Genomic DNA, 21,948 nt, shown 5'->3' with positions numbered 1-21,948 from the left:
CCCTGCTTAGCAGGCCTCCCCACGTTCCTCCAGAAGTGTGGGAGACGGTCAAGCCAATTGCTTGGGATCAGGGAATTCCCGGGAAAGCTACTCATGCCACCCCAGTCCTTATTCGCCTTAGAGACCCTAATGTGTTTCCCAACCGCGGTCCATATCCAATTAAGCCTGAGGCTTGGGAAGGACTACAACCACTAATTGAAAAATTCCTTAAGCATGAGATCCCACCCCTATTAAAGGAAGTTATACTTCGTTTTGGCTTACCTGGTTCCTTAAGGAGTGACAATGGCCCAGCTTTTATTTCACAGATAACACAGGCTGTGGCAAGGACACTTAAAATCACTTATCACCTCCACTTAGCCTGGAATCCAAAATCCTCAGGTAAAGTAGAGAAGATGAATCATACCCTTCAATGGGTCCTTACTAAGCTGTGCATAGAAACTCAAGAAGATTGGATTAAGAATCTTCCAATTGGCCTTCTCAGAGTGCGTATCATGCCTCGGGAAAATATCAAGCTTAGTCCTTTCGAACTTCTCTATGGGAGGCCCTTTCTAACCTCTGACATCCTCGTAGACCCAGAACAGCATTTAATCACCCAATTTGCAACTCAGTTAGGGGCTGTCAGGAATGCTCTAACCGAACATACCAAGAAGTGTCTTCCGAGACCTGAGGACAATGAAAAAGAGTGTCCTGCTACAGTACAACCAGGAGATTGGGTTTATTTAAAATCATGGAAAACCCAAAAGGGAGAACAGCTAGATGTCTCCTGGAAGGGACCTTACCTAGTCATATTCACCACTCCCACAGCAGTAAAACTCAAAGGCCTCCCCAGCTGGACTCATAATTCTAGGATTAAACCAATGTCACCTCTTGCCTTTCCTCCAGAAACTCCAGAATATACTTGTGAGCCCTTGGAGGACCTCAAGCTACTGTTTTGAAAAGACTCCAGCACACTCCGGGGAAAGGGAGATAAAAGGAGACTCCAAGCCATCAACTTCCAGAAGACTGCCCAGCCCCTGTACCCCTTGAATGGAACCCATCCAGATAGGGACAGCTCTACGCCCCTTTGCCAGCAGTAAGCAATTTCAGAAGCTGACACCTTCGTCCCTGACCCCAAAAGAATTTGGGTCCCATTTGTTTGAGGGGGGAATGATGAGGGCACAGTCTCTGGGAACCCCTTGAACCCTTGAACTCTCCTTGAATCTTCCCACTCTACCTGGCCTTGGCCTGAGGCTATAACCATTAAGCCCAAATGCCTACCTTGCCCAGTCCTCTATTGTCCAGCTGTTTCCTACCCTTAATCTTGTCTTCCCAACGACCTCCCGCCCTTCATCCTGTTTCCCATCCTTAAACCTGATCAAAATATCTATACCCTAGCTCAGCTACCCCAGCCCTTTATGGGTTGTCATTTCCATATAGCCTTCAGCTATTTCCCCCACCCGGGAGTCTGATCTGATCCCAGTCCTTTCAGGCTCCTCCTTAGACTCCTCCTTAAGTCCTTCCCTAGACCCCTCCTCTGGCCACCCCAGACCACCCCTCAATCCCTCCCACAACCTTTGTGTATATAATCTCCATCTTGCCTCCGTGAAGGTGGTCAGATCAGATCCAATCTAGCTCAGATTGGTCTGGCCCGCTTTCCTTACAGGCATCACAAGGGATGGGATCTCTGGGGGCAGGCCTGTGTGGCTAACTCTTAATAAACTTTCTTTTCCCTTGGCTCAGAAGGCTTGAGTCGAATTCTTTCGGCAGGACCCGGTGTTTCTGTACTTTGGGGTGTCGAGCACCTCTCACCCCAAACCCTCATCAGATGCAGCTTATGCTCAGTTCCAGTCAACCTCTTCTCTGAGATCCTCTCAAGGCAGCGACATCCCTTACCAACAGGAAGCAGTTTCAGAAGCTGAGACCTTTGCCCCTTACTCTAAAAGATTTTGGGTCCCATTTGTCTGAGAGGGGAATGATGGGGATGAGATCTAGACCCCTAAAAGGAAAAGACCATGTTTTTGGGACCTGGACCCCAAAGCTCTTGAACCCAGATCTCTGGTATTCCCCTGAGGCACCTGGCCCATCCCAGTCAATAATCCTTTTAACGGTCCTTTCACTGTAGCACTCCAGCTACTTAACTTCCTCAACTGTTTGCCCCTGGCTCACTCCAGGCTACTTACTACTCCTTAATCACATCCAGATCTTCCCACAGTCTTTCTGTATAAAATATCAATTTTGCCCTCCTCAAATGCTCAGATTCTTAAAATCTGGCCTGCTTGTATCGGCATCAGGAGTAGCACAGACTCACCAGGAATCTTGCCCACCCCAACCCATGTCTTAATAAACTCACTACTTGGACTGAAAGAAGGCTTGCGTTGTTCAATTCTTTTTGAGGCAGACTCCCACCCTGCACCCTTGAGCACCCCTAGACCACAACAGAAGTCCTAGAAAGGAACATTTTGGTTAAATATAAGAGTCGTATGGGGGGGGGTGCCCCTTTTTCATGTGAGTCCCCAAGAAAAGCTATTCTAGGTTTAATAGATTCTGTGGGAATGCACACTTACAATAATAACTCACAAGTTTTTACTGATAGTCTTACTTTTATTTGCCAGCCATACACAATTAGTTCAAAGCAACATATTTTAATGAAATAACATATCAATAAAAGTAGCAATCGAACATTACTTTAGTAAACCTTGGGTATACTCTTCAACAGATACACAGAGGGAAGAGCAGATGCTCTTAGGCATCACACAATGGGGAGCATAAATATGTGGTCATATACATACGGAAGCATTATAGTCATGGGGGGGAGAGTGTGTTTTCTTGGTTGTGTTATTATTGTGTTGCTTTGCTAGGCCTGTCCTGCCTCTCTATTGTTTCCCATTTCCCTTTCTCTTCACTGGTTTCTCACTACTGCTACCTCCTTAGCTGCAGTCTTCATCTGAGATGCAGCCTCTTCCTCAAAAAGAGAAGGACTTGACTCAGCCATCTGTCTCTCTTTTATTAGAGGTTACTCCAGAACGATCACATCCACACCAGGTTATTGCACTTAGAACATATAGCTATTCTTCTGTCAGCTCTGGGATTCTTGGTCACAATGAAGGGATTCAAATAGAGTGTTCAACAAAGAGCCCATTATCTCAAGTGCCACTTAAAGCCACTTTAGGAGACAATGAAATTTAAGTAGGCTGGTCAATGAAATACAACTAACAGTCCTGCCCCCCCCAACCATGGAGTAGTAATAGTAACAATAATAGATAGATAGATAGATAGATAATGCCTGAAATTCTGAACTACCATCCCTGGTTACCTCATCTCCCTGCCCATGGCAGGTTTTCCTCTATAAGAATCCCTAACCTCTCCAGCTGGCTAGTGGGCATCTTCCTTAAATGGGGGGCATCTCCCTTACTCAGCCATCGTCCTTTAGGGGGTGCTCCCCTTAAGCAACTGTCCCTCTTAAGTGGATAGGGGGCATCTCCCTTAAAGAAGCATTTCCCTGAAGGGGCCCTCTCCCTTGGGAGGGTCCCCCTCTCCATTGGGAGGTTGACTCCCTTGGGGGCTGCCCCACCTCAAGCTGGGGTCTCCCTTAAGCTGTGTCTCCCTTAAGGGGTGAAAGAACCTGCTTGGTGTGTTGTGTTATCCACAATAAATGCCTTCATTTGATTGGGAGACAGCCTGAGTGAATTCTTTTGAGCTGACCTTGCATCCCAACATTTTGGGGTACACCCCGAACCTCAACACCAGGACCTAACCTCTTTTGGAACCTAGATCAGGCAGTCAGCTAATTAGAACCCTTAGGCATTTAGTCTATCTTTTAGACTCACTTTCTCCTGCTAGCAGGACCCAAGTATTTATCTCAAACCTTTATCTGATTTAGGGTTAGAAAATCCCTTAAGTTCTAGTCAATTCTTGATTTTGTTAACCTGCATTCACAGTATCATAGAATTTAGGAGTTGGAAGGGACTTGAGCATCTTTCTAGTCCAAGGGTTCTTAATCTGGAGTCAGTGAACTTGTTTAAATAACATTTTGATAAATGTGTTTCAACATAATTGGTTGCCTTTGCATTTCTATATATTTTATGTTATGTGTTCAATAACATTATTCTAAAAGGCACTCCATAGGTTTCACCCAAATGCCAAAGGGGTGCATGGCACAAAAGATTAAGAACTGATAATCTAGTCGAACCTACACATGAAAGAATTCCCACTATAACATACCTGACAAGGGGTTGTACAGTCTCTGCTTGAACAGCTCCAAGGGAGCCCTGCTACCTTTTGAATTAGCCCATCTCACTTTTGGACAGCTCTCACTGTTAAGAAGTTTTTCCTTATATCAAGAATAAATTGTTCTCATTACTCCTGGTTCCCGCCCTTCCTCCCTACCCAGTCAAACAGAACTGGTCAAATCCTTCCTCAAATGACAACCCTTAATCCTGTCCCCCTTGAGTCTTCTATGCTTCAGGCTAAATACGTCTAATTCTTTCAACCTATCCTCCTATGTCATACATTTAAGGCTGCTCACCATTTTTGGTTGCTTTCTTCTGGACACTCATCATCTTATCAGTGTTCTTCCTCAAACCATTTTGGGGAGTCACATTCTAATACACCTGCAAAGGGGCTTCTCTGAGGCACCACAGCTTTTCTTAGGCTCCCAATCCTCAGGGTCTGCTAAGTGAGTGGTTGGTTGGTTGGTTGTCATCCTTCATTCTCGAAGAGGATGAAATGACATCGCTATTCTAGAGTCAAGTTTCAATGTGTCTGACTGTGGCTAATCAGATGAATACTAGCTTGAGCTGGGAATGTTCTACTACAGGTTGGGCACAAATAGTCTGTGTGAACATTTGGGGTGGATTCTCTAAGTTTTCACATCCTGCATTTCCTTTGAGCTGTTTCGATTCTGCTTTGCTTATAGAAAATAGCACCTTCTCTGATGTGGGCATTCCATGCCAGTGTCTCTCATGTCATGCAATCAATTCCAAAGTTCTTAAGAGAGACCTTGAGAGTGTCCTTGTATCATTTCTTCTGACCACCATGTGAGTGCTTGCCCTGTGTGAGTTCTCCATAAAATAGTCTTTTTGGCAAGTGTACATTTTACATTTGAATAATGTGACAAGCCCATCATAGTTGCTGCTCTCTAAAGCAGAGTTTGAATGTTTGGCAGTTTAGTCTGAGTAAGGACCTCAGTGTCTGGTACTTTTATCCTACCAGGTGATCTTCAGAATCTTCCTAAAACAATTCAAATTGAAGCAAATCAGTTTCCTGGCATGGCACTGGTATACTGTCCAGGTTTCACAGGAATGTAGCAATGGGGTCAGCACCATGGCTCTGTAGACCTTCAGTTTGGTAGTCGGTCTAATACCTCTTCTCTCCCATACTTTCCTTTGGAGACTCCCAAACACTGAACTAGCTCTGGCAATGCATGCTTCAACCTCATTATCAATTTGTACATCCCTGGAAAGTTCACTACCAAGGTAAGTGAACTTATCCACAGCACTCAAAACTTCTCCATTTGCTGCAGCCAATGGTTCCACATATGGATGGTGTGGTGGTGGCTGATGGAACCCCTGTGGTTTTTTAAAAATTTTAATTGTTAGGCCAAAATTAGCACAAACAGCAGAGAATTGATCCATATTTTGTTGCATCTCAGTTTCAGAGGCTGCATTGAGTACACAATAATCTACAAACAGAAAATCATGCACCAACTCTCCTTCCACTTTGGTCTTGGCTTGTAGCCTTTTCAAGTTGAAGAGGTTTTAAATGTCATTAGGCTCCTTTCCCATGGCCAAGTGAATGAATGAGTAGGAGAAATCCTGAACAAAAGCCTAAGCTGAGTCACTAGAAGTCTATTCATCCCTCCTCAAATTCTTTGTTCTAAATTCCTGTCTCTCTCATCAAAAGTGGCTGCCCTCAAACCTCATGGGTTTGGAGTTGCCCTCTACAAGAAATAGTCCTCAACTTGAAAGCTCTCTGAAAGTGGGTTGGTGTATCAGCAAGGCAAGATTTATGACTCAAAGATGACCATGAACATCCCTATGTAGTTTCAGAATTGCAAAGTGTAAGAGATTCTCTAGGTAGAAGGCAGAGGAAGTCTAAAATTTATTTAGACACCAGAAGATCAAATCCCAGAACCAGTAATTCCAATTCGCTATAGCAGTAATCCAATTCCCAAACCAGTAAGCCCACCTCAATGTAACAATAAGGAAATTATAACACAGTATTACAGCAAGGAACCAAGTCATCCTGTAACCTTCCTTCCCACTGGGCCTTCCCATAAACACTTAGGATCCCCAACTGTCTGCTTGCCTGCATTCTCTCCCCCTTCAGTTCTCTGGTCTCCTTAGCTCCCTGGTTTCCACTCTCTGCTCTTCACTCTCTCTGCAGCTCTCTCTCATCTCTCCACAGCTCTCTGAGTTCTGCAGCTTGCTAGTCTGCAGATTCTCAGCTCTGTCCTCTCAGAATTCTAACTTCTTCTCCTTGGGCTGAACTCTGACCTTAATGGGTGCCTTCTGGATATATACACTTTTTTTAGGGCCAGAGGGCCTCATGCCCAATCATCAAAAGGGTATATGCCTGGGGCTTAGCATTTAGTAACTGAAGGGTGTAGGCTTGCCTCTAATCAAGCCTCCCGTAGCCTCGCCTGAGGCCTACTGAATGGGCAGGAAAGATCTTTAATCACTGATTGGCATCACAGTTGGGCTGCCCCAGGAAGTAAAAAGTAAACTTCTTAACCAGGTGTCTTCAAGTGGAGGTTTGGTGGCCACTTTTCAGTGATGTTGTAGAATGAGTTTCTGTTTGGTTATGGATTTGACCAGATATAAATTAGATAGTAAGCTGTGCCCACAGTGGCATGAATTTATGATGAAGTAATTGACACAAAAAGACAAAGACATGGGGCTAGGCGAGTTGTACAGTCAAGTTATAGACTGATTTTAATGGAGTTACTGACAGTATTTTATACAGGTTAGTTGCTGAGTCATCCAGAATTCAAAGAAGAGTACAATAAAGCATTGATTAAGTTTTTTATCTCCTTGTTCCTAGGTGTGAGACACTATTTTTCCTAAAGGCTAACCAAATTGAAACATTTATGTGCTCTTGCATATAGATAACCAGACTGAAACATTTCTGTCATCACCCATACAGGTAATCAACTACAAAGGTGGGTTTTCTTTGCCAAGTGTTCTTATCCCAAAACTGGTCTTGCCATGCGTAGACCCATTCTCAATTGACCCTGCCTTGCAGAGGTCTAAGAGGCCTAGACAGGATATAGCTGGCTCCCCACAGTAGGTACTTGATAAATATTTGGTGTATTGTTTCAAATATTCAGTGTTTAGGTAAGCGATGAATCTGAGTAAGGGCTGATTTTCCTCTGAAAGGTGATGGGGACAATCAGTGCTAATGGACAGGACAGTGCTAACGTTCCTGCAACAGCCCATGTTAATGAACTAGGTGACACAGTGGAAAAGTAATAAGCATATATATGTATGTTTGTATGTATGTACATATACATTTATATATACATATTTATATATAGCCTGCTATGTGCTAGGACCTGTGCAAAGCACTTTTTATAAATCATCTCATCTGAGACTCATAACAACCCTTTGAGGTGGTAGCTATTATCATCCCCTTTATGTTGTTGTCATTCAGTCATTTCAGTCATATCTGACTCTTTGTGACCCCATTTGGGGTTTTCTTGGCAAAGATACTAGAGTGGTTTGCCATTTCCTTCTCCAGCTTATTTTACAGATGAGGAAACTGAGGCAAACTGGGTTAAGTAATTTCCCCAAGGCCACATAGCTAGTAAGTGTTTGAGGCCGGGTTTGAACTCAAGTCTTCTGACTCCAGGCCCAACACTCTATCTACTGCACCAGCAGCTGTTTCTGAGAGAGCACTGAGATTGGGGTTTGGAAGACCAGGCTAGTACAGCTAGAGTATAGAGTGCATGGGGGCAGGAGGAGTACAATGTTAAGAAGACAAGAAGGTAGAAAAAAGCCAAGTCAAATTAACAAGCATTTATTAAGTACCTACTATGTGCTAGGCACTGTGCTAAACACTAGGGATACAAAGAAAAGAAAAAAATTGGGACCCTGTCCTCAAGGAGCTCACATTCTAAGAGGGGAGACAACATACAAAAACTTGTAAATACAAGACATATACAAAGTAATCTCAGAGGGTACACATTACCAGTTAGGGAATGGGTGGATGGACCAGGAAAGGCAGAAAGTGAATTTTGGGCTGTGACTGGAAGAAAGTCAGGGAAGCTAGGAGATGGAGGTGGGGAGGCAGATCAGGCCGGGCATGGGAGACAGAGAGAGTTGGGAGATAGAATATTTTTGGCCACTGAATTTTAGGAAGAACATTTTGATAGCTGTGTGGAGGATAGATTTGAGTGGGGAGAGATTTGAGGGGAGGAGAAACACACTAGAGGACAAACTTCCTCTGGCTCACTCTCCGCAGGATACAAATAAAGGTGATAAAGAATCTTGAGAAATCCTCTTGTTCCCATCAGAGACACACTTCAGTGGTAAAGTCAGCACATTTATGATTCTGCATGATATGCTTCATCCATCTAGGGAAAGACACAAGACCAGAGATGTATTGGAACCAGGCTCCCACTCCCTCATGTCTGGCCTCCTGTCTTCAACAAACACATGGAGAGGTGTTTTGTTTAGTTACTAGGGTTTCCCTTGCTGGTGCTATCCTTATTGATTACTTGGCGAGGTAAGGAGCTTTCCTCCCCTCCTCAGCTGAATAGGCACAGAATCTATCAGCTAATCATTCAATGAGCCCCAAATGAAATCACAAAGTTAAAGCAAGTGTTAAGGAATTTTTACTATAACCCTACAATGTTTGAATAAGTCCTTAAGCAATTTTACAGGACTATAGGGACTTGGCCATTGGATGAAGGAAAATGATACCACACAGGAAGCCTCTTGTGACTGGCTAAATCAGTCACATTCCTTGAGCCTCTATAAAAAAACAGCAAGTCAGGGCACTAGGTGGTGCAGTGAGTAGAGCACCAGCCCTGCAATCAGGACAACTTGAGTTCAAATTTGGCCTCAGACACTTGACACACTTACTAGCTGTGTGACCTTGGATAAGTCACTTAACTCCAATTGCCCTGCCTTTTCCCCTCCAAAAAGAGGAAAGAAAACAGCAAGCCATTCAGGTCTAGGCTTGAGAGTGCTTTGTTGGGGAGGACCTTGTGGGAGTTGGGGGTGGGGGTGGGGGAACAACCAAGTCACTGGACCTATTGGACCAATAGGAGACAATACATGCATCTAGGAGCACAGATACCCCTACCCCAGGGTAGACATGGATACAGAGAGGCTACCTGAGGGGAGAGTGTTGTACCCCAGAGAGGCTCTTACACACCCTTACCTCTCTTGAAATATTTCTGCATAATACTGAAGATGAAATATTTGTGAGACCCTATCCAGGACTAAGTTGTGGGTAAGAAAGCACACAATACAAATGTATAGAAAGATGAATAACACAGGTTGATAAATGAGAGGTCCATACAACTAAGGGCAAAGGAGGCCAGAGGATAGAAGGATCTCTGAAGATCTGAGTGATTTTGAGGATGTGGGTTTGGGGCTGAATCTTGATGGATAGATAAGATTTGGAGAAGTGAGGAGGAAAGGGAGGCATATTCAAGTCAAGGAGAACAGGGCAAGCATAGCCTTGGAGGATGGACTGAATGATACACATTCAGGGCACAGTGAATGGACCAGTTTAGCTGAAGCATAGAGTATGTGAATGGGGACAGCTGGAAATAAAGTATATTGGGACTGGATTTTGGAGGGCCTTGAATGCTAGTCTACGGAGTTTGGATTCTCTACTGCAGGCAGTAGGAGTCACAGATGGTTCTCAGAGCAGGGGATGGACAGGATGTTATTTCATGTGTTTATCTTGTCTCACCAAGGCAACTGCAAGTTACCTGAGAGTGAGTCACATCTCATACAACTCTTAATCACCAAGGCTGCCCAGAGCACAGGGAGGGAACACAACCATTGGTTGATTAGGGATGTGGTTTCTAAGAGTTCGCAGTACATCAGAGGCTAGAGAATCCAGAAGGCAAGTGAGATACTAAAAGCACTAGCCAGGAAACAGGGGCTGCAAGGCTTCTTATCCTTTTCTACTCCCTTGCAACTGATAAGCTTTGTTTCAGCTAATTTTCATAAGAACATAGCATTTTGAGCTGAGAAAAACTTGAGAGGCAGCTGGGTGGTAGAGCAGATAGAGCTGTGGCCTTGGAGTCAGGAAGACCAGTTCAAATCTAGCCTCAGACACTTTACTGTGTGACTCTGGGTAAATCAGCGAACTTTTGTCTGCCTCAGTTTCCTCATTTGTAAAAATGGAGAAATTAATAGCATTTCCCAGGCATGTAGTGAGGATAAAATGAGATACTATTCATAAAACACTCTGTTAATCTTAAAGCACTATATAAATGGTAGCTATTTCTTGTTATTCTTGTTGCTATCATTATCTAGTTCAAGCCCTTCATTTTAGATGTACCACATTCTCAGCAAATCAATCAGTCAATAAATATTTATTAAGTACTTAGCATGTGCCCAGTGCAGTACTAAGCACTGGGCATACAAAGAAAGACAAAAACGCAATTCCGGCTATCAATGAACTCACACTGTAATGGAGACAACCTGAAAATAACTATGTACATATAAGATATATTCTTCCTAACTTGAACTGGCACTTATTGTTTTGGGCTCCCAGAGGGAAGCGATTACAGCTGTCAGTATTCTAGGGGTAACTCCGAGGGGCTCTCCTTCTTATATTGTTGTTCATAAGCCCCCAGCAGTGTGTTTTCCTTAAATAATCAGTCAATAGCCCCAATTAACTCTTAACAAAGGTATTTATCAATAAGGTATCACTAGATTAGTTCATATGAAACATTTCTCACACAAAACCTGGGGCACACTCTCCCCCAGATATGTCTATGAGAAGGGTTGGCTCAAGCTGAGAGCATGATATAGTGAGACATGCATAGAGAACATATGTGCATAAGTCTCACTTAGTGGTACTTGAAGTCCTTTCTTTTTTTATGGATACCTCATGAAGTTCCCCATGAGCTGAGCTTTCTGCTCTGAGGGCCTTCTGTGACTTTCTAGAGTCTATAGCCAATACTTCTTTCAGTCACAAAGAGTCACCTTCTGGACCATTGCCTTTCCTCCCATCATCTGGTACAAGAAGTGCTTTCTTTCTATGAAGAGTCCTCATGTGACTTCCCTTGCACAAATATCTTTGCATCTTTTTGTCTTTAGTGTTTCTTTGCTCAAGGCTGGAGGCATTGTCTTCTACAAGTCTAGTCTTTCTGATCCTAGCTGAATGCTAGGATGCCTGATACTGTCAATGGTAGGTGGAGAGAAAGAGAAAAGTTCCCTCTCAGGGGCCTGTTTTCTCTGCTTCTGACTCTAGAACTGATGAACTTTGAACTGGAATGCTTTCACCCCATGACTGACCTGACTCATCTCTGAAATGCTAGCTGTTTTTATGCATAGGCCCAGGAATACGTCTGATTCTTTTGGCCAATCACAAGATGTTTCTTGTGTCATCTGCCTTCATCCAGTGGCCAAAAGCCTATAATTCTCTATAAATGACTAAAAACTTAATCACACATTTGTAGGAAAATTGCTTAACACTCCTGATATCAGGGTATAGTTATATCATGTTTATCTCTGAAAACCTAATCATATATATTGATTTATTCAACTGAGTTGTCTGAGCCTTTTGTAATTACATTATTTGGGGTGAGAGTGGACTCCCCCTTCCATCCCTTTACAGATGGTGAAACTGAGGCTAATAGAAATTAAGTGCTTTGCTTAAGGTCACAAAACTATTAAACAGCAGAAGTGGGATTCAAACCCAGTCTCCTGATTCAAAATCCAAGTTTCTTTCTATTGCACCAGACTTCCTAGTGTCAGGACTCATAACAAAAGCAACCTTTCTGAATCCCCCTTAAGGCTTGTGCCATCCCTCAGGTGATTATCTTCACTGTCTATTCTCTACTATTATCCGTGTCTATACTTTGACTTAGCGCAGTCCCTGGCACATAGTAGGTGCTTAATAAATCACATAATCAGTAAATATCAGAGCCAGGATTCGGCAGAGGTTCCATCATCTCTCCCCTACAACAGGAAGCAGAAATAGGCAGATGACAAATAGGAGTTTAATGCCAAGTTCAGCAGCAGCAGGAGAGAGAGAGAGAGAGAGAGAGAGAGAGAGAGAGAGAGAGAGAGAGAGAGACAGAGAGACAGAGAGAGACAGAGACAGAGAGAGACAGAGACAAAGACAGAGACACAGAGACAGAGAGAGACAGACAGACACACACACACAGAAAGAGACAGAGACAGAATAAGAGAAAAACATAAGGAGGAGAGAAGCAAAAGAGAAGACAGGAAAGAATTCTATAGTGAGAGACAAAGGGGAAAAAATCAGGGACAAATTATAGTGAGAACAAGTGATAGAGAGGAAAGGAAAGAGGAAAGATGGATGAAAGAGAGGGAGAGAGCAGCATACTCTCTCAGGGTCATATTACCTTTTCAGTGACCCAGGAGAAGGAGCGAGTGGTCATATATAGCAGACATAGGCAGGTGACAAATAGGAGTTCAATCCCAAGTTCAACAGCAGAGAGAACAACATAGACCACGAAAATTATCCAAATGAGATAGTCCATCCAGTTCCACTTCTCTCTGTAAACAAATCCTGGGGATCAAACCCCAAAGCCCATCAGCTGGAGCCCTGTCCTAAGCATGTCTGGGTCACTGGTTTCTGCTTCTATGACAGATCTGGCAAGCCCCAGCCTCCTTGATAAGCACAGACCTAAGACAGGGCTGGATAAGGCATTCTAAGTCAGGGCAACATGGCAGTGGAGTGATTGGGAGAAAGATAAGGGATCAGGGTTGCATAGGAATTGGGGAGCTTTGGGCTCTAATTTCATCTTGTTTCCCTCCCCCAAACACCTTCCCATCTCCCTCCAGCCCTTTACCTCCACATGTGTGCGACATCCACAGATAACAAATGATGAGGCCAATTTCAAATGCTGACTTCACAGCCAGGATCCCATTTATCTCCCATAACCAGGGAAAGACCTGGAGAATGTGTTCTGAAAGAAATCCCAAGGGGTGTGACAGTAACAGCTCTGACATCCCTCATTCTCCTCCATACCTCTCCTCCCCATCAGTTAAGGAAAGACTTCTCCTCTTTATGTCCTCCCCCACTCCAAGTTTGCAGTGCCTCTCCCTTAAAATGCCTTGTATTCTTTCTCACACATTTTGGATATAATTCAATAGTTGCCTAATTGTTCTCCCTCTCTCAAATCATGCCACAATCTAATCCAAATCCATCCTTTGCAGAGTTGCCAAGGTGTTTTTCTTAAAGCAAAAGTCTATGTCACCCCCTATTCAGTAAATTCCTATATTTGTCAGTTAAAGCTCTTCTCAACCTTGCCCTATCCTATGTTTTCATCTTCTAAACATAGTCCTGACATTCATTTACTTACTCTATCACTTAGCCATACTGCCCTGCCCACTGTTTCTTACACTTCTTCTCTTTATGCTTTTGCCCAGGCTGTCCCCCATGTTTGGAATGCTCTCCCTCCTCTCCTGTGCAGATTGAGGTTGAAGAAAGGGACAGGGATCTTCTATCACTCTATCCCAGGACACAGCAGACACTTTGCATATATAGTTGGGGCTTCATCCACAGTGGCTGAATAAAAGTGATTGATCTCTGAAGGATATTAAGGATTTGACAATGAAGCAGTGTGGAAGGAGTGTATTCTATACATGGGCAATGCCTGTGTAAAGATATGGTGGTGGGAAATAGCATGGTGAGTTAAGAGAACACTTCTGTGCTGGAATGCATAATGATGAAGGGGAGTAATGGGGGAAAAGTCTTGACTAGAACAGGATTCAGGCTAGACAGCAGTTTATCAAAGACCATCTACAGTGGACAGCAAACTTAATATGAGTAAGCAATGTGATGTTGCAGCTGAAGGAACCAATTAGATTTTGGGCTGCATTAAGAGACTGCTTTCAGGACCATGGAGGGAATCATGCTCCTGCACTCTGCCTCCACCAGCCCTCATCTGGAATAATGCTCAGTCTGAGCACTGTAGTCTAAGAAGAATGTTGATAATCTGATGAGTATCCAGAGGAGGGCATCCAGACTGGTGAAGGGCCTGGAGTCCTTGACATATAAAGATCAGATAAAGGAACTGGGCATGTTTAGCCAGGAGAAGAGAAGATTCAGGGGGCCATATGAGTGGCCTTCATGGTTTTTGAAGGGTTAATTTGTAGGAGAGAGATTAGATTTGTTCTATTTGCCCCAGAAGGCAGAACCCAAAACAATGCATGGAAATTTCAAAGAAACAAATTTAGATTTGTCCCAATAATGAAAACTACCCAAGCATGGAATGGGTCACCTTGAGAAGTAGTGAAGTCTATGCGATGGATCACATGTTGTATATGTCATAGCGGTACTTCATTTTGTATCCAAGTTGCGTTAGATTGCTGCTGAGGTCCTTTCCAATACTGAAATTCTGTGATTCTGTGACTATAGGATGAATGGGAATTCTTAAACTTCTCAGGGCCCCTCTGCTGACCAGGTACTGTGTATGTGTGGAGAAGGGGAAGGTGGGGATGAGGTACAACCTTGAGAGGATGGGTGTGATGGGTGAAGGGATCTGGGGGGAGTGAGCTATGGGAGATTTTTGGGGACTCCAGGAGGTGGAGTCATCAGTAGTTGAGGGATGGATAAGAAGCCAGGACTCTGACTTCTCATCTACTTTTTTGCTCTTCTTGCTCAGATCTGTCCAAGTATACTGGAGAGTAATCCCTGCCCTCAGCTCCCCCTTATAGTTACCTCTGTCTCGTAGGATGAAAAGTACAGAAAAGACAAATGACAGAATCCACTCTATAATAATGATCCCAGTAAAGATGGTCAACCACGGTTGCACCTGTTGCTCAGCAACCTCACCTAAGAGGAAATGGTTTAATTATTACCTTGGAACATTAGCTTTTAGTCACAGGACAGCCCATTAGACTACATTAATAGAAAGATTATAATAATTTTATACGGAAGCAATTCCATTGACATAAAAAGGAGGCCAGAATCGCCTAAAAAGCTCCCTGTCTGCTTGACTTGCTTGGCAGAGAAAGGATCTTCAATTATACCTTCTCTATTGGTTCCTTCTCTGCTGCCTACAAATACAACCAAGCCTCCCAAACCTTTCAAAAACTCTCACTCTCATTAGTACTGTTCCTCATTGCTGTTATCCCATAGCTCTCTTCCTTTTCTCAGCCTACTTTCCCATCTACACACAATATTTATGAGCTTCATGTACACATCATTCAAGTGCATCCTTGATGAGGGCATTAGTATGGCAAAGAAAGGCTTTAGGCCAATGATGGATCATATCTTTATAATTATGCCAATACGAGATGCTATAGGACTTACTGTTAGATGATTACAAAAAAGCATTTAATTTGGTAGAACAAAACACAATCATAAGTTTCTCTTACAACAAAATGTCTCCCCTCCATTGATCAAAATCATCTAAGATTCCTTGGAAGGCCCAGTGATAGAAATAATATTGTTCAATGATGATCTGATCACAAACACTGATTAGGTAAGGCATACAACTGAGAAGTTTATGTTGGCCAAAAGGACCAGAATTGTGATAGAAGAGATTGTGTACAGAGTACTGTATTTGGTTGCAATTTTCATCATTGGGGGAAATACAGAGAGATTAGTATTTTAGCAATAAAAACAAGATAATTTCCAGAATGAAGAATGCGATATTCTCACCATCATCTATTCTGGTTGCACCACATTTGGATGAGGTGTTTGATATTGGGAATAACAATAATACTAATAAAAATGCATCTAAATAATGCTTTATAATTTACAAAATACTTTCCTCACAACAACCCTTTGAGATCAGTAGGGCATGTATTCTTATTAAGGTTCAGAGAGATGATGTCTTGTCCATGATCACATAAGATTGGAAATGGGGTCCATGGGTCTTCTGATTCATTTTCAATTCTCCTCCCTCTTTTCCCTCTTTGTCACAAAAGGCATTGAAAAGCTAGACTAGAACCAAGGGTCTGGAGGGTATTGGAGACTACATCATCAGAGGATCAGTGAAAATATCCTCTACTTTCCTCCTTCTGTGGAGGCCTTTAGTAGAGATTTGATGACCACTTATAGATGATTCTGTGGCAGGGATTCTTATTCAAAGCATGAGTTAGACAAGAAGACCTCTAAGGTCCTTTCTAGCTCTGAGGTTCCATGATGCTAAAACACAACTTTTATGATATCCACCCCATCCCAAGATGGTCTGGCCCACATTATCTGCCCAAGTATAGGCCCAGATCAAATGACTTTTAGGACATCTAATTGAAGCTAAGGGCACTTGGCCAAATGGCATCAGATAAAGGGGAAAAAAGACAGGAATTTCTGTTATAAAAATCCCTCACAGGTGACATCCTGGGCTTTTGGCCAGAATGCAATGGCAAAGGAAGGAACCAAGAGATGAGGATAGGAGAAAGGAGAAAGGAGAAAGGAAGAGGTGAGAGGTGACCAGAAGTTGGATTTCTGCATAACACCTTCTCACAGAGAACAATTGAGGACAGCTTCTGTCTTCGTTAGGGCTTTGCCAAGCAATATACTAATTACAGATTGAACCCATCTTGACAAGTAGCAGATAATTGGAGTAAAGGAACAAGTCTGCTTAGCAGCCCTGGTTATAGTGAATATTTGAGAAAACTCAGGAGAGATAGCAGTTAAGAGCAATAAAGAACTGAGGGTTTTAGTTTCAGCATCTGTTGAGGAAAGTTTCTGTAATTTACAGAATTCTGTAATTTCTCAAAAAGCCAACTAATCACTAACTACATGAATAGAAACAAGGGCTGTTTTCCCTTCTAAAGTAGGACAATGGGTTGGAGATAACCCCTCTACTCTCTAGCTTTTCAGGCAGCATGAAGAATCCCTTGAATGAACAGAAATGCTTTAATGGGAGAAAAAGTAGGAAAAACATTTCCAAGAGGTTGAGGGGAATCATATACTATGGAAGGAGGTTGGAGTATAAAGAATGTGTCATAAAGAAGGAAGGAAAGTGATTATTAAACATTCAGATCTGAGTGATGGTCATGAAATTCTTGCTATGGAATGTGAGGCTATACTCTTTGAAGACGAAGGAACTACTCATGATCCATGGAATGTTGCTGAGGAGCCAAAGAAGCTCCCAGGTGAGAGTCACCTAGTCCTCATCAGAGAAAGCAGAGATAAGTAGCATTGATTGGAGTTTCCTTGCTGAGGGGTACCAACCTAAAATGATTAATAGAGAGGTCTACTGTCTTCTTGGAGTCTGTGTCCATGATATGATGGAGGACCTGAGATTGTCAAACCCATAACTGTTGCTCACCACTGGTAATTCATGTGGGTGCAAATTGTACCATGAGAAGGCACTGAGATTTCTAAGAATGATAAAGTTCTAGGCAAGAAAATTTAAGGACACCGATGGTATCTCATTCCTCATTAAATTAAAGTGGGGAGATTTGGAACAGAAAATCAACTTTGAACTTCCCAAATGTGCCTGAGAAAATTGTGAATTGGATCTGGCTTTCTGAGCAACAAGTAATGATGTAAGAATGATAGATCCATGGCCAGGAATGGAGTATATTTCAAGAACTATGAAGAATATATATTTTCCTGAATATATATGTATGCATGTACATATTCATATATGTATGTATATGTGCATATATGTGTGTACACACACATATATGCACATATATAAAGAAGGTGTTAAATTGAAAATCAAGAGAAAGAGAGTGAGAGCAAACTGTCTCCATAGAACTGCTACAGTGGATGCAAGAGAGAATGGCAAGAATGGCACAAGTAGGAAAAATAGTAGTGGGGATTCCTTCTGATGCATAGGCTACAGCACTCAAGAACAAGAACAGCAATAAAGTTCATGGCTTCAGATATGTTGGTACCAACTAATCTAGTACCAGAACTAGAGAATTCAATGCAAGGAGATAAAACATATCTGCATAGGTATTATTGGAATCTAACAGGACGTAACCCATGACTGGAATACAGTGATTGAAAAGTATAGATTAAAAAATAACAGATTAGATAAAAGGGGTGATGCAGTAGTGTTGTATAGTATAGAGAGAGACTCTTATGAAAATAAGTAGCATCCCTTTGATGCTAGACTTGAAGTCAGGAAGAAGTGTTCAAATCCTGTCTCTTACACTAAGCTACCTGACCACGGAAAAGTCATTTAAACTCTTTAAGCCTCAGGAGATTATCTAAGACTTATCTACTAAGTTTTTGATGGGTTATACCATTTGCATGGGCAGCTAGGTGGTACAGTGGATATAGAGCTGGACCTGGAATCAGGAGAATGTGAGTTCAAATCCAGCCTCAGACACCAATTAGCTGTGTGAATCTGGGCAAGTTACTCAACCCTGTTTGCCTCAGTTTCCTTATCTATAAAAAAGGAATGACAAACCACTATAGTATCTTTGCCAGGAAAACTCCAAATGAGGTCATAAAGAGTCAGACACAACTGAAAATGACTGAACAACAACATCTCCACTTTACAGTTGAGGAATCTTATGAAAGCAGAGGTTCAGTGACTTTCCCAGCTTAGCACAGCTCCTATCTGAGGCCAGATTTGAATTCCATCCTTTTTGACTCCAAGACTCCAATACTACCCCACCAACTGCCTCTGTGATGAAGGGATTAATAGATATACCATATGGAAATTTGTTGAAGGAAAAAAAGCGATCTAGGATGATGGGGAGACTTAATCCTTGTCAGGATAATGGGGAATGGAACAGGGTAACACAGAGGAGAAAGGGAAGGAAGAAGACAGTTATATGATGACTGCTCAAATACAGATTTGAAGTTTTCCTTGAAAAGACACACACATACACACACACACACCCAAGAGAGAATAGAGAACTTCCCTCAAGTTATCAAAATGGATGGCAACTGTTCATTTCTTGTGACTTCAGCACAAATAATCCAACCATAAGGAATGTAAAAAGTATTGCCAACAATTATCATCTTGGACAACCAACTGAAGGCTTAAGGGTCATGGATTATGTTTCCCTTATAGCTATCTCTCAAAGGAAATAGTGACAGGAGTGAGGTAAGGTGATAGTAAATGAGTACCTAGTGCAAGTCACTTGGTGCAGATGAACTACATCATGTCCTGAAGGAACTGGCAGATGCAATTCATAAGAATTAATATCCAGTGACATTTGAAAGATCACAGGAAAAGGAAGAGTGTACCATAAGATAAGAGATGGACAAGTGTCTGATTTTCAAAAAAAGGGAAGAGTCTGAAAATAGTAGGCTGGGAAAATTTTTAAAAAATGAAAGAGATGGTTGGTGAACATTTAGAATAGGAAGAAATGATTACAAAGAACCAGCATGGCTTCATTGAGAACAAGTAATGTCAGACTAACCTCATTTCCTTTTTTGATAGGATTACTAAACCAGTAGATGAATGAAATGCTGTGGATCTAGTTTACCTAGTAACTTGTGACCAAGTATCTCATACCAGTATTGTGGAGAAGATGGAGAGATAACGGTTCTTCCTCTAAATCCTCCTTCCCTGCTTTCCCTCTTTTACCATCAATGTCCCCTCTCTCTTTCTCTTTCTTCATTTCCCCCTGTTCATGTCCTTTCTTCTTTTTCTTTATCTCTGGCAACCAGTCTTGCAAGGCTGTTTTCAATTTCTTGCCATTGTTTCTGTGTTTCAGACCCCAAGTTGGGACTGCACTGCCTCCTCTGGCCACTAGCCCCAAATTGTCATGACTCAGATGGGAAAAACACTCTCCCAACCCTTCATATAGGAGTTCCAGATTTCCAGAAATACACTCCTAGCTCCTCACCTGAGACATATAGCTCCACATCAGCTTCTTTTTGATGAGAGCCATTGTCAAAATGACATTTATACCATCCTTTGTCTGAGGCTGTAATGTTCTGTATCTTCAGGGTGACATTTCCACTAGTGAGGCTGTCTCTCACCAGTTCTGTCCTCCCTTGGTAATCAGGGCTTTGGTTTTTAAATATATCCTTCCCATCTTCATAGTGATGTACAATTTGTAGTGATCGGAACCAAATCACTTTCATGTGCTGAGCATTCTCCTGGGGCGAAAGGTGACATAGTAGGGCTGCTTCTCCCCCTACCTGGGCCTGGATGGGTTCCGTAGGTCCAATCACTGAGAACTGCCCTATTGAAGAAGAAAGGAAGAAGAGAGAGGTGTTCAGAGAGGAAAAATGCAGAAAGTTGTGGGGGGGAGTGGGGAACCTATAATGGGAGAGAGGAAGGCATCTGGAAAGATGAAGGGACAGAGCCCATGGAGGGCATCAAAGAAGAAGGGGCAGGATGATGATGATATTGAGAAGCCTTCAGGAAGGAGACAAAAGAAGCATTTGGAAGGGTTGGTAGTTAATGAGAGAATGACTTGGAAAGTAATGAGGGTGAGATGGGAGGGCAAAATTTCTCTAGGTTTATACTTCAGAACCAATTTGTTAAATCCAGAGAGCCAGATAGAAGTAAATACTGCTACCTGAGGCCAATGTGTATGTCTCAAGGAAGCAGAAGATGAACAAGCTGGAGAGAAAGGAGCCTGAAGGACTGACAATTTCCATCATACCTGAGGGAAAAAATACATCAGAGATAGGGTATTTATGTAAGAGAGGGAGTGTGTCAGTGCATCAGAGTCTCATGACGTCCTACCCAGGCAGGCCCATGATAATGGGAGGACTTAGAAAGTGAAGCCTTTGATGCATCTACCTTCCATTCCACCCAGCTTAGTCCTCCCATTCTCTTCTTCCAAGTTCATTTTCCCCCACCTCTGTACTCCTTCTCCTACTCTTTCCTCAGCCTGCAATGCCTTGGACTTACCCTTTCCTTCCTTTCAGCTCTTTCCCTCTCTTCAAGCCTTGGCCCTTTACGAAGCCTGTTTTGACTGGCTCTCACCTAAGGATGAATGTAGCACAGTGATTCACCACTCATTTCTTATGTGGGGGCCAGGGAGGCTTAGATATCTGGAACTAAGGGAAGATTAATTTCTCCCAAGAGAGAGAGAGCCTGACTGGACTCAGTGCAAAATGAGTGCTAGGATAGCTAAGGTGGTATGCTAGACTTACCCCAGAGGTCCCACTGAGCTGTCCTGTGTGACTACTGTATCTCTAGAATTTGTCCTGTGCAGGACTGTGCACTGTGTTCTCACACTTCAGGAAATCCACTCCTGTCCTGGGACTGGTGGCAGAAGGTGGTTCTGGGGATGCCACTGGTCTCAGAAGTTGGTTCTACAGCCACAGTTATGTTTTCTGTTCTCCTCTGGAGCTTGTATCCCCACCCCTGAAACCCCACCCCTCATCCTGGGGCTGTGTTCTTCTGATAAGCTTAACCCAATGGCATGAGCAGAGAGACATAATCCAGAGATCAGTAGCAAGAATGAATTTGATATTAAATTAACGTCTTCTGTGGAAACCCCCTGTCTATGCTACCAGTCAGACCAAGAACAGGTTTAGGACTGAGTCCATTGGAGCAGGATGAAGGCATTGCTTATGGGAGGTGTGAAGTGAGGGACTTGGGAGCTAGGAGGTGCATATTATGGGCTAAGGAGACAGTGTTGGGAATGGACAAAGATAAGCATAATGGACAATGGGAAGCAGAATGGACAGAATATTGACTAAGAGCATCAGAGCATCTCAAGATGAAAGGCACCCCATGGATCTCCTGATCCAATCCATCCATACCTGAAGAGGAATTCTTCTGTCACATTCCTGACAAGTGGTCATCGAGCTACCACTTGAAGATGGGAAATGTTCCATTTTGAGACTGCTACAATTTTGAGAAAATTCTTCCCAATATTGAGCCAAAATCTACCTCTCTGCAACTTTCACCCATTGTTC

General features: G+C 42.8%; 1 pseudogene; it reads right to left on the bottom strand.

Annotated features, from left to right (window-relative positions):
- Nucleotides 1–12,542: 12,542 nt before the first annotated feature.
- Nucleotides 12,543–21,355, bottom strand: LOC118841004 (annotated as a pseudogene).
- Nucleotides 21,356–21,948: the final 593 nt, after the last annotated feature.

Source organism: Trichosurus vulpecula, chromosome 1 (assembly GCF_011100635.1).
Source record: "Trichosurus vulpecula isolate mTriVul1 chromosome 1, mTriVul1.pri, whole genome shotgun sequence".
In the NCBI taxonomy this organism is placed as follows: Eukaryota; Metazoa; Chordata; class Mammalia; order Diprotodontia; family Phalangeridae; genus Trichosurus; species Trichosurus vulpecula.
The sequence above is the reverse complement of the archived record's forward strand: the minus strand, read 5'-3'. Positions and strand labels throughout refer to the sequence as shown.